At 32.1% G+C, this 12,632-nt stretch overlaps 1 protein-coding gene across 1 annotated transcript in view; it reads right to left on the bottom strand.

The window, feature by feature from the left end:
- Positions 1–12,632, bottom strand: part of LOC145259603 (collagen alpha-1(XII) chain-like) — a 150,659-nt gene that overhangs the window by 92,083 nt on the left and 45,944 nt on the right. The window lies entirely within an intron of this gene.

Raw genomic sequence — 12,632 nt, 5'->3', positions numbered from 1 at the left:
AAATTAGGAAGACATAATAAAAAGAAATAATAAGAAGTCATAATAAAAAGAAATAATAAAAAGACATAATAGGAAGACATAATGAAAAGACATAATAGGGAGACATAATAAAAAGTCATAATAGGGAGACATAATCAAAAAAAATAATAAAAAGAAATAATAAGAAGACTTAATAAAAACACATAATAGGGAGACATAATAAAAAGACATAATAGGGAGACATAATAAAAAGACATAATAAAAATACATAATAAGAAGACATAATAAGAAGACATAATAAAAAGACATAATAGGGAGACATAATAAAAAGACATAATAAAAAGACATAATAAAAAGACATAATAGAAAGCCATAATAAAAAGACATAATAAGAAGACATAATAAAAAGACATAATAAGAAGACATAATAAAAAGACATTATAGGGAGACATAATGAAAAGAGATAATAAAAAGACATAATAGGGAGACATAATAAAAAGACATAATAAAAAGACATAATAAGGAGACATAATAAAAAGAAATAATAAGAAGACATAATAAAAAGAAATAATAAAAAGACATAATAGGAAGACATAATGAAAAGACATAATAGGGAGACATAATAAAAAGACATAATAGCGAGACATAATAAAAAGACATAATAGGGAGACATAATAAAAAGATATAATGAAAAGACATAATAAAAAGACATAATAAAAAGACATAATAGGGAGACATAATAACAAGACATAATAGTAAGACATAATAGGAAGACATAATAAAAAGACATAATAAAAAGACATAATAAAAAGACATAATAAGAAGACATAATAAAAAGACATAATAAGGCATAATAAAAAGACATTATAGGGAGACATAATGAAAAGACATAATAAAAAGACATAATAAAAAGACATAATAGGGAGACATAATACTTGCATGCAAATGTCTCATTTTCTTTCCGTTTTTTTTTATTTAATTATTGTAAAGAAATTTAACATTACGTTTAATACCGGGCAACGCCAGGTACATCCCCTAATATATATATATATATATATATATATATATATATATACATATATATACATATATATATTTATATATATGTATATATACATACATATATATGTATATATATGTATATATATACATATATATGTATATATATATATATATATACATATATATGTATATATATATATATATACATATATATGTATATATATATATATATATATATATATATATATATATATATATATATATATATATATAAGGGAGTTATTTCTGTACTTACTGTTGTATATCTATGGTGTGAACCTGAAAAAAGATGGAGTTTACATCGACTGAAAATTTGTGAAAAAAAAATTGCTAAAAGTAATCTGGAGAATCACGTAATATGAATATTTATTCATTTGTTTAAAACTTAAAAAACTTCTTAACATATAAGCAGTTTTCTTTTTATTGCATTTTTTGAATTTAAATAATAAAAAAAAGGAATGGAAATTAATAATCGATATATTTTGTTAATTAGTTTAATTTTTTACTTTATTTTTTAATTAAATATGTATTTGATTAAGATTAAATTGAAAAATAATTATGTGTATCAGTTCTACGTGCAGTTGTTGTTGTTGCTGCTGCAGTTGTTGTTTTTGCTGCTCTTATTGGTGGCGTTGTTGTTGCTATTGTTTTTAGTGTCATTTTGCAGTTGTTTTTGTTGTTGTTGTAGTTGCTTTTTCTGTTGTTGGTGATGTTGCTCGTGTTGCTGTTTTTGCTGTTGCAGTTGTTTTTGGTGTTGTTGTTGCAGTTGTTTTCTGTTGCTGTTGTTATTGCAGTTGTTTTTGCTGTTGTTTTTGTTGCTGTTCTTGCTTGTTGTTACAGTTGTTGTCGTTGTTTTTGTTGTTGTTGTTGTTGTTGTTGTTGTTGTTGTTGTTGTTGTTGTTACAGTTGATGTTGTTATCATTCGGGTGAGAGGGGAGGGAAGTGCAGTTTTCGTATACTTAAGCACTTCTTTCCCCTCACCCCTCCTCTAAAAGCTAGAAAACTAAAAATAAATTAACCAATAAAAAAAATTTTGGTATCGATTTTTCAAAACACTTCGTATGGTATATTTGCAATATTGGGTTCGCTAAAAGAAAATTATTAATTTATTTTTCAAATATGTAAAAGTAGTGGTTTCATAAAAATAATGAAAATATATGATTTTTTTTTTTTTTGCTAATCTGAAAGATAATAATTATTATTTATATATTCAGCGAATTTCGCACTCCAAAGCACAAAAGATGAAAATAAAACACATTCAAAATTTTGATTTTCAACGTTAAAATCTGATAGTGCGCAGTTTTTTTGTTTGTTTATTTTATTTACAATCGTCACCCTCCCCACGATACATTATATTTTGATCGGTTTCGGCTGATTATTTTAAGCATATTTGTACCCACAAAAAAGAAGGGGAGTTTATAAGCAAAAAATATAGAGAAATATCGATTATGAAAAAAATACACCATAATAAAGTTCGTTCTTCACTGAATAATCGGGGAAAAATTTGTATTGATTGAATGATTATTTCCAAGATTTTGATACACTCATTGGCGATTTTCATCTATATTTTTCATTTGCGTCCAAAGAGAAGTGCCATAAAAGCTTTATTTCAGAAGAAGCCGATGATAGACACCGCCAATGTACAGATGGCGCCAACAAAATTTAAAAACCCCGTCCAGAGCATTTAAACCGTTTTAATAATCTAGTGGACCCCCTCGGATAGAGGCATATAGGCATTTAGCGAATAGATGCGATGAGTTTACAAGGGTAATAGGCAAGTTATCTTTCGATAAATGGCCAATAAATAAAAGAAAATAAACATTGCAAATCAATGTTAAATCTGTAAATGAGATTTATAACACATTCTGTGGCCCTTCTCAGTCTTATGTTGTAAATGAACAACTTCTAATAAAAAAGTTGTGTTTTTTTTTTTCATTTTTTATTGTAAAAAGAAAAATTAAAAGAATCGGTTTTGAATCAGAAATTAGGCTATAATTTTTCCGATTCCGATACCCCTAAAAGTTCCGATTTTTCCGACTCCCGATTCTGATTAATCGACCCAACACTAATGTATGTATGTATGTATGTATGTATGTATGTATGTATTAGTGATGGGACGATTTCAATATTTTTCCCGATTCCGATACAATTACTGATTCCGTGCTAAATTCCCGATTCTGATAGAATTACCGATTCTGATCCCGATTCTTTATACATCTCTCATTATTTAACTATAAGATTGTTAATGTTCCCTATTTTCGTAATAACACATGTTAAATATGCATATGTTTTACTAAATATCAAAATACAACTGTGGAGGATGGTCTATCGATTTTAGCTTCACTGGTATTTTAAAATAAATAAATATTTATTATTTAATCATCATTACCAGAAATTGAAGATTTTACTTTCACCAAAATAAAATAAAAAAGGCAATTAAAAGAATCGTTTTGGCATCGGAAAATAGGCATCAATTTTTCTTATTCCGATATCGATTCAGATACCCCTAAATCCTCCGATTTTTCCGATTCTCGATTCCGATAATCGTCCCAACGCTAATATATATATATATATATATATATATATATATATATATATATATGAACCCTTTTTCGGGGTCAACGGCCAACTAGCACCGTGTGTGTTTGTGTGTATGTATGTGTGTGTTGGGTGGAGAGGGCTCCCGTAGGCCGTGGTGAAGGCAACTTTTCTAGGAGAAGCAAATCTCTGATTTAAAAAACCATAAAACGGGAGACCAGTACCTGCATTAAGCTGGTCTGCAGTTTAACTTGTTGCTGGCTATCTTGCTCTTGCTTGTTGCTGGATCTCAACATTTTAAACCGAGAGAGAGACTTAGCTGTCGTACAAAGCTAAGACTGTAACGCCATCTGTGTATAGATACTCCCTCAGGCATTTGTCTATAAAAATGGTCCCGTGGCGATGGAAAAGTTGTGACGCGTTGAGGCTTTAAATGCTGGACACATGTAATAATTGATCTCAATGACCGTCTTCAATGTCATGCCTGCTTGAGCGTGTGAATTCACCAGTAGGACTAAAAAAAAGTCATTTTTGGGCTCATGAACTTTAAGTGTCTAAGACGTTGCAATCATCATATAATCATATATATATATATATCAGAGGTTACATCGTCCGAAATAATATCCAACATCATAACAGTATTAAAATAATACAAATAACGCAAATCATGCGCCCTCATTAAATTTTAATTTTGAAATGTAACTTTAATTTTCAAAGTTATTCATTCAAAATGTTTTTCAAAATGTCGGTTAGGTTAAAGTGGTTTTGGTTTGCGATGTTAGCCTTGAAATGGGGGAACATGTGCAAACCATTAGTCACCCCACATTGTGATGTTGAAAATGTTGCGTACTTCGACAAATAGTTTTCTTGCTCTATTTCAAAAATATGGGTAGAGCTGGTGGGTCGGGGGAGAGGGTTGACAAGCATAGCAAGAGTGAATGGAAATTTATCGGCATCAGACAAAGAGCAATTTGTGAGATAAACGAAGACAAAATTGTATGATTTGAATTATTTGGACGATTATTTTCACTTTAGTTGTTTATTATTTGTATAATGTTACGAGCGCGGATAACTCTCCGCTTGACTGCACGGCTCCGTCACTTTGTGAAGTGCCATACCAGAACTAGTGTCATGCCCCGCTCGTGTTATCGTAATTGCTGTCAACTATCAGTTAGATGGTTGTAAGTTGAATCCCTGACTTGGACTGGAGGCTAGTCTAGTCAAACTAAAGAGGTGTGCTACAGCGATACTGTCTCTCTGTGGATGACTACTAATCTTGACCCAATATCTTCACCATTGTATAAAAGTCACACGTGTGTGTTAGTTCCTTCCTCATAGGTTCCGAAACGGCTGAGCCTATCTTTTGCCAATTTCAAACAAAGATAATTTATATGTCTGGCAGTGTTCTTAGATATGTTTGGTACAGAAATTCATCCGATAAGTGCCGTAAATCGAAAAAATCCAATCTTAAAAATAGTATTTCTTCTTTTATAGATAAAAAAAAAGAATTTTTACAGGTAAATATTTTACATTACACCGGTGTTTCGTAAAATATTTCCCTGTGAAAATTCTTCTTTTTTATCTATGAAGGAAAAAAACTATTTTTAAGATCGTCAACTCTAAATATCAGCTGACGTGATATTGTAAAAAAAAAAAAAATGGAATGGAATTTGATGAACGATATTATTATTATCTATTTATTATTATTTTTTTTTCGAATTAATGCACCGGGCAAATTATTCGTTCGTAATATATAATATTCAATAAAGAATTCTCTAATAATAAATACGTAATCTGCATAAATTAAAATATCATGTTTAAGTGTATTTAACGACTGGGCAACGCCGGGCTAGTACTCAATAATTTCATTTTGAAACAATCATAATCATGCTAGCACACGAGTTCTCAGATATATAATATTCAATAACGAATTGATTCTCTAATAATATATACGCAATCTGCATAAATTAAAATAATCATGTTAACACACGAGTTCTCAGATATATAATATTCAATAACGAATTGATTCTCTAATAATATATACGCAATCTGCATAAATTAAAATATCATGTTTAAGTGTATTTAACGACCGGGCAACGCCGGGCTAGTACTCAATAATTTCATTTTGAAATAATATATACGATATAATCATGTTAGCACACTAGTTCTAAGATATATAATATTCAATAAAGAATTGATTCTCTAATAATATATGCGCAATCTGCATAAATTAAAATGTCATGTTTAAGTGTATTTAACGACCGGGCAACGCCGGGCTAGTACTCAATAATTTCATTTTGAAACAATATATACGATATAATCATGTTAGCACACGAGTTCTCAGATCATTGTACACGATAACAACAGTATTCGTTTGGCAAACTTTGTAAAAGTGTTTCGCAAAACAGGGGAGTGATCCGTCATTCCGTTTGGGTCTCATGGCACAAACACTTAACCTCCTGAACATAATCTCCGCATACCAATGTGACATTATCCGGTTATTATTTCTTGTGTCTAAAGTTCTCAGTGGTCTTCTGTTCTTTATTAACTTACTACTGTTTTCTGTTTTCTTTTTAATAAGCTTCTTACAATTTCTGATTTCTTATAAGTTTGTTAAAAACTTGCAAATGTAATGCCTCCTATTTTTTCTTAATTCCGCACGAATAAATCAGAGAAGATTGCTAATTGCATCGTTATTATGAGTAAACATTGACACAAATGGCACGACGATTCGGAGCCAACTTTAAATGCATAATTCTGCCAAAGTTCCACCAAACGCAAAACGTGACTTTCTTGCCAAATCGATCTTGTTTTGGAACCGACGCTGTTTCTTGCTTTTTCTGAACCCATCGCTTGTCTCGATTATGCTGGGCTATTTTTCGTACGATGTCATAACGTGCTTCCAGAAAACGTTCGTCCAATGGATTGCTTAGCAATTGAGTGCAAATTTCAACTTGTCTGTTGGTTTGTATTTCAGTGCGTTCATGCCGATTTTGGCGCAACATTTTGTGAACAAAATCATGTTGCTTCAAGTGTCGGCGTATTGTCGATTTTTTAACTGCTCGAGTAATCAATGGAGGCGCAATGTCCAACCTGGTTTTAAAACCTCTACCATCCAACTCAAACGGCCGTCTCGAACGACGTTTATCTTCAAGACTTCTGTCGCAAGAATCGAAACGCTTGTACCACTTTGAGATCGTCACATCTTTAATTGTCCCTTCACCTTCGGCAGCGCGAATCTCTTCTGCGGCTTTCCTGGTTGAAAGATCTCGCTTTTAGCAGTAACGAATCAAAACTTGCAGCTCAATTTTATCAATTGCCATCTGGAATAGAAAGATGAAGATCGCTATAAGAATAGAAACGCAAAATACAATTTAAAATTGCATAAAAGTTCAATTTTTCAAAAATGTTTACGAACTTTTGGGACAACTTAATGATTCAATGTGAAAAACTTACAACTATACGTGTTTGATGGATTGAGGATTGAAACAGAGAAAACATCAATTGTTCTCCCTTTGTTAGAAACGTCGATCATCGAATGTAAGATCTAAAGGTCAAATTAAGGGAAGCAAGAGTCACGAAGCTGTTGAAAATAAACTCAAGTGTCATTTTCTATGCTCCTCATTAGACATTTTGTGACCTAACGAGAACCGATATGTCAACGTAATTTTACCATCGATAATTTGGACTTAAATAGATTCCTATACCGAATAAAGCAATTCTTTCCCTTGTGTCAAAAACATCGCTCATAGAATCTGAAGACTAAAGAAAAAAGAACTAAGAAGTCATTGCGGTCAGGCATGTAAAACTTCCTCTCGGTGCACTGCGATGGGTACGAGACTAGAGCAGGCAATCAATGAATTTGTTTTAGAAATTGGCGATTACACTGATTTCGAAGACAATTAAAATATGGAAGTGTGAATCATTAGTTGATCATTCAATCCCAAAAAACATCAGGTCTCCCAGCTAGTGTATATATATATATATATATATATATATATATATATATATATATATATATATATATATATATATATATATATATATATACAGGGTGCCCACAAAGTTTGGCTACATTATGTAGCCAGACTTTGTGGAAGCACCCTGTAGATTATGTAGCCAGACTTTGTAGGCACCCTGTAGATTATGTAGCCAGACTTTGTGGGCACTCTGTATACACACACACACACACACACACACACACACACACACGAATATATATATATATATATATATATATATATATATATATATATATATATATATATATATATGTGTGTGTGTGTGTGTGTGTATATATATATATACAGGGTGACTAAAAAAAAAAAAAAAAAAAAGAAGCTAAATGGAGGCCATCTAGAACATATGCTGTAGAACGGAGAAAAAAAGGCCAAAGACTTTAATGTTTTGATGTGATGTTTTGAATATAATAAACTAGTTCTGACCACAGTTTCATTTCATTCGGACAAAACACTAAGAAACGGGGCCTAATTAGAGTTGGGGCCTGTTTTTTTTAGGTCACCATGTATATGTAATTGATCTAGGCCTTTTAAATCATTGTTCTCTGTTGGGCATGTTTTATTAGAACGTTGTAGGTTTCTAAATCCGAATTCTTCTGTTTGCAATCGACGCTTGTAATTCAAGAAAATATTTGCTGTTTAGAAAACAGAAAACAAATTGGAAACGTGCGTCAGTAAAGTTCTAAACGGGTTAATAATTACTACGATTGAAATAATGCTGAAATCTGCATTCAAGGTTTGTTGACACCATGGTCGACTATTGTTGGACACACATTTTCGTGTTTGGCGTGCACGTATACACATCTAAAAAGGAAGCTCTGTCTGCCGAGTCATAGGACGGTTCGGCAGTTCGCACTTAATTTTTTAAAAATCATGGAAATCGCTCCAGACAATGAATGAAGCCACGCGTCGTAAGGCGCTAAAACAATACTACTTAACCAGCAAAAAACTATCCAATGATAAGAATTAGAGGGATAGATGTCGACCTAGAAAAATGTAAGACATGCATTTATTCTATTTTTATGCATTAAGAAAATCGCTCTAGACAAAGCATGAAACCATTTGATGTAAGAAGCTAAAAAATATTTCGTCATGGTAAAAAAAATAACTAGTCAACGATATTGCTAAGGCGGGTGATTTTCCCCCTTTTTCATAAACATCACTCGTGGAATGTGAGGACTAAAGGACAAAATAAACGAATAATTCCCTTCTACTCCTCTTATTTACTGAAACAAAGTTTATTGTTACTGATACGTAAGGGGTTACTCTGATTAGGGGGCCAATTTTATGGGGACCGTCCTTATTAGGAAGTTGTGTAGCAAAATGTTTGTTCACATTACATTTAAATTTCTGCAGTACAGTAAGGGAAACGTCTCATCGTTTACCCTTATCCTCGAGTGGTCTCCGGGCCTTTATACAAAAGAGAAAAAAGCTATGTAAATTTGACGTAAATTGATCATCATATCCTCGAGTAGTCTCCGGGCCTTTGTACAAAAGAGAAAAAAGTTATGTAAATTTGATGTAAATTGATCATCAAAAGCTATGTAAATTTGACATAAATTGATCATCAGATGATGATCAATTTATGTCAAATTTACATAATTTTTTTCGCTTTTGTACAAAGGCCGGAGACCACTCGAGGATAAGGGTAATGTGTGTATTGTAGTCATTGGGACAGTAGCGTAGTAATTGTTTGTGGTGGAAATTTGGTATAATCAAATTATTTACGACTACGGTTCAATAAGAATTTGTTTATGTTGGACTTGAAGATAACGAGAACTGATATCCCATAATCCAAATATTATGCTGGTATTTTTTTTTTTTTTATCTTAACAGTGCTCCTTCATTTATCGACCCGTGATTTTCACGAAGTTGGCTCGGGCTCGCGCGACTGCTGACAGAAATAATCGGAAAAGGTCGGTTGAGCATTCGTTAATGTTTAACGAACGCGCTGTCTGTTTTCAGCTAATACGAATCCATGAGGACGACATTTTTTTTTTATTTGAAAGAAATAAAAATATAATAATTTTAATCGTGCAAGTTTGTTGAGGTTGGGGTTGTGTTAGATACATGTTTATAATTTTATTTATTGTATTTTCCTGTTTTTCCTGTTTAGCATTATAATTTTCTCGTAGCAGTTTAGCATTCCGCGTTATTTCCGTCAGGAACCGGGCACACCCGAAAAACGTTGTGAAAACCAATGGTCGGTAAATGCAGACGTGCTATCTTAACATTTGTGGTGTCCAAAGAATTGAATAATTTTGGTAAGGTAGGGTAATTCTAAATTTAGTAACTATGAATTGAAGGGTTCTAAGTGTTTTAATGGAAATCGTTTCAGACAAGACATGATGCCACTTGATTTAAGAAGCTGAAAAATCCCATTTCATAATCAAAAACCAAGCTAATATCTCTACTATTATATAAATGTCACTTTTGTGTGTGTGTGTGTGTGTGTGTGTGTGTGTGTGTGTGTGAGAGAGAGAGAGAGAGAGAGAGAGAAAGAGAGAGAGAGAGACTGAGAGGAATTTCCTTTCGCATAGGTTCCAAAACGGCTGAGCCAATCTTTTACGAATTTCACACGAAGGTAATTTATATGTCTGGCAGTGTTCTTAAATATGTTTTGTACAGAAATTTATCCGATAAGTATCGAAAATCGAAAAAATCCGATCCTAAAAAGTCTTTCTTTCTTATACATGACAAAATAATTTTTACAGGATAATATTTCACATCGCACCGGTCAAGGGAGATTCAATTCTCAGCAAATCATTTCTTCTAAAAAAAAAAAAAAAGACAAAGCAGAACTATTGTCATTTGGAGATATAGCTCAATGGTAGAGCATTCCACTACAGATCGAATGGTCCCCCGTTCAATCCCGAGTGTATCTACTCATTTTATTTTAATTTTTTCTCATTAAAGAGTTCAATTTACGATTTAAAAAAAAAACGAGGTACCATTTAAAATTGCCGCAAATCATTTCTTCGTTAGCATATTTTAAAAGTAAACATCAATGAGAAGTGACTTCTCCAAGGCATTCAAATACCTGCTGAGATGATATTGTAAACAAGTACAAAAAAAATTTGATGAACGACATTATCATTATTATTTATTATTTATTATTTTTATTTATTTTATTTATTTATTTATTATTTATTTATTTATTTATTTTGCGAATTAGTCCACCGGGCAAATTATTCCCAGTAATATACAATATTTAATAGAGGAGTTATTCTATAATAAAGTATACGCAATCTGCATAAATTAAAATATCATGTTTAAGCGTATTGTACGACCGGGCAATGTCAGGCGTACAGCTAATAAGTGTTAAATTGCTTTAGACAAGTTATTTTATTTTTTGTATTGACAAAAATAAAATATAAAAAATCATAATGTATTGAAAATATTACTTTGCTAAATACGAGAAATATTAATAAATGTAAAAAAAAGAAAGGCTTTATCTTTATTTTTTTTTATCTTAAAATGATTTTAAATAAAAAATTAGTTTAAAAAAAAAAGAATAATATCGCCTATGGAATGTGAGGACTAAAGGACAAAATAAGGGAATTGAGAGTTACTATGCAGCCGAATGTATACCCAAGGTCTATTTTCTATTCTCTTAAACTACTAACCTACTTTGTCAGGCTTTCATCTATTCTATCTATCTATATATAAAAGTGAACGTGTCTGTGTGTGTACATTACCCTTTCAAACTACTCTGTCAATTTTCAATCTACAGAGTCGAAATTTGACGTAAGGGATATTGAGATTTGGGAAAAACTTTTTAATTGGTTTTAGGCCAAAATGTTGGCTGTCAAGGGGTCAAAATTCAATGGTTTGACTTTTGACAACTCTACCAAACTCCTCCGCTAATTTTGGGTCTAAATGCTTGAAATTTTAGATGTAGGTTACTTGGACATGGATCAAACTTTTTAACTTGATTTGAGCGCAATGTAGTAAATGTTAAGGGATCAAAATTGGGATCAAAGTTTTTTTTTTTTTAATATTTGATCTCCACGGTGTCTACTAAATTACTCAGCCAATTTTTTGGTCCAAACATTTGAAATGTTACATAAAGTGCATTCAGACATAGAGCAAGAGTCGTCACAGGTGGTGAATTTTTAAAGGAGACTTTAAAAGAACGGTATGCAATAAAATTCTGTTTGAAACTTGTTAAAATGCCACAGAAACGTATGGAATGCTTCAGACTGCTTTTGGATTATCTTGCATGAATCAAGAATCATTTTTTTTGTGTGTGGCATAAAAGATTCAAGGAAAGCAGTGAGTCTGCGAGGAATGGTGAGAGGTGTGAGAGGAGTAATCAAGTCCAACACCATAGCTGAATTGCTAAATAAAGAATTTCATGGATAAGAACCGGCGTGTGTCTATAGAGACAATAAATGCAGTTTGGTGGGAATTGTACACACAATTATTCTTGAGAAACTGAAGATGCAGACGATTTGCACGAATGCACCAGTTCACAATTCATCTTTGTCACAAACTATTTGATGAAGATGGGAATTAAGACAGTTCCTCATCTTCTATATAGTCCAGACTTTGTTCCTTGTGACTTTTGGTTATTCCCTAAGCTTAAGGAAAACCTTAGAGGCTGTCGTTATGAAAAAATTGAGAATATGAAAAGGGCTGTGACGAGGGTCATTGACACGCTCACAAAAGAGGACTTCCGTGGGGCCTTCCAGAAGTTGTTGAAACAGCATAACAAGTGCATTGCAGCCGAAGGAGAGTACTTTAAAAAAGGACTAGAGTTTCATGTGTGTACTATCAATAAAAATGTCCATGCGAAAAAAGTCTGGAAACTTATTGAAGGCATCTTGTTTAACTCGGATGAAAGAAATTTTTCTTTTAATCTAATATATAAAAGTATGTGTGTATGTATGGATGTCTTCATATTTTCAAACTCTATCTCTTCCGAAACTAAAAGTAGCAGAGCGGCGCTAGGGTCATCAAATGATTGGATTTTTATGGACCGTTCTTTTATAGGTTAAACCGGTTAAAATTGTTTTTAAGGGGCCAAAAATTGGTCCAAATTGAAAAAATCCT

Source organism: Euprymna scolopes, chromosome 35 (genome assembly GCF_053919585.1).
Source record: "Euprymna scolopes isolate OS-2025 chromosome 35, ASM5391958v1, whole genome shotgun sequence".
Lineage (NCBI taxonomy): Eukaryota > Metazoa > Mollusca > Cephalopoda > Sepiida > Sepiolidae > Euprymna > Euprymna scolopes.
This window is presented reverse-complemented; position numbering and strand designations above follow the sequence as displayed.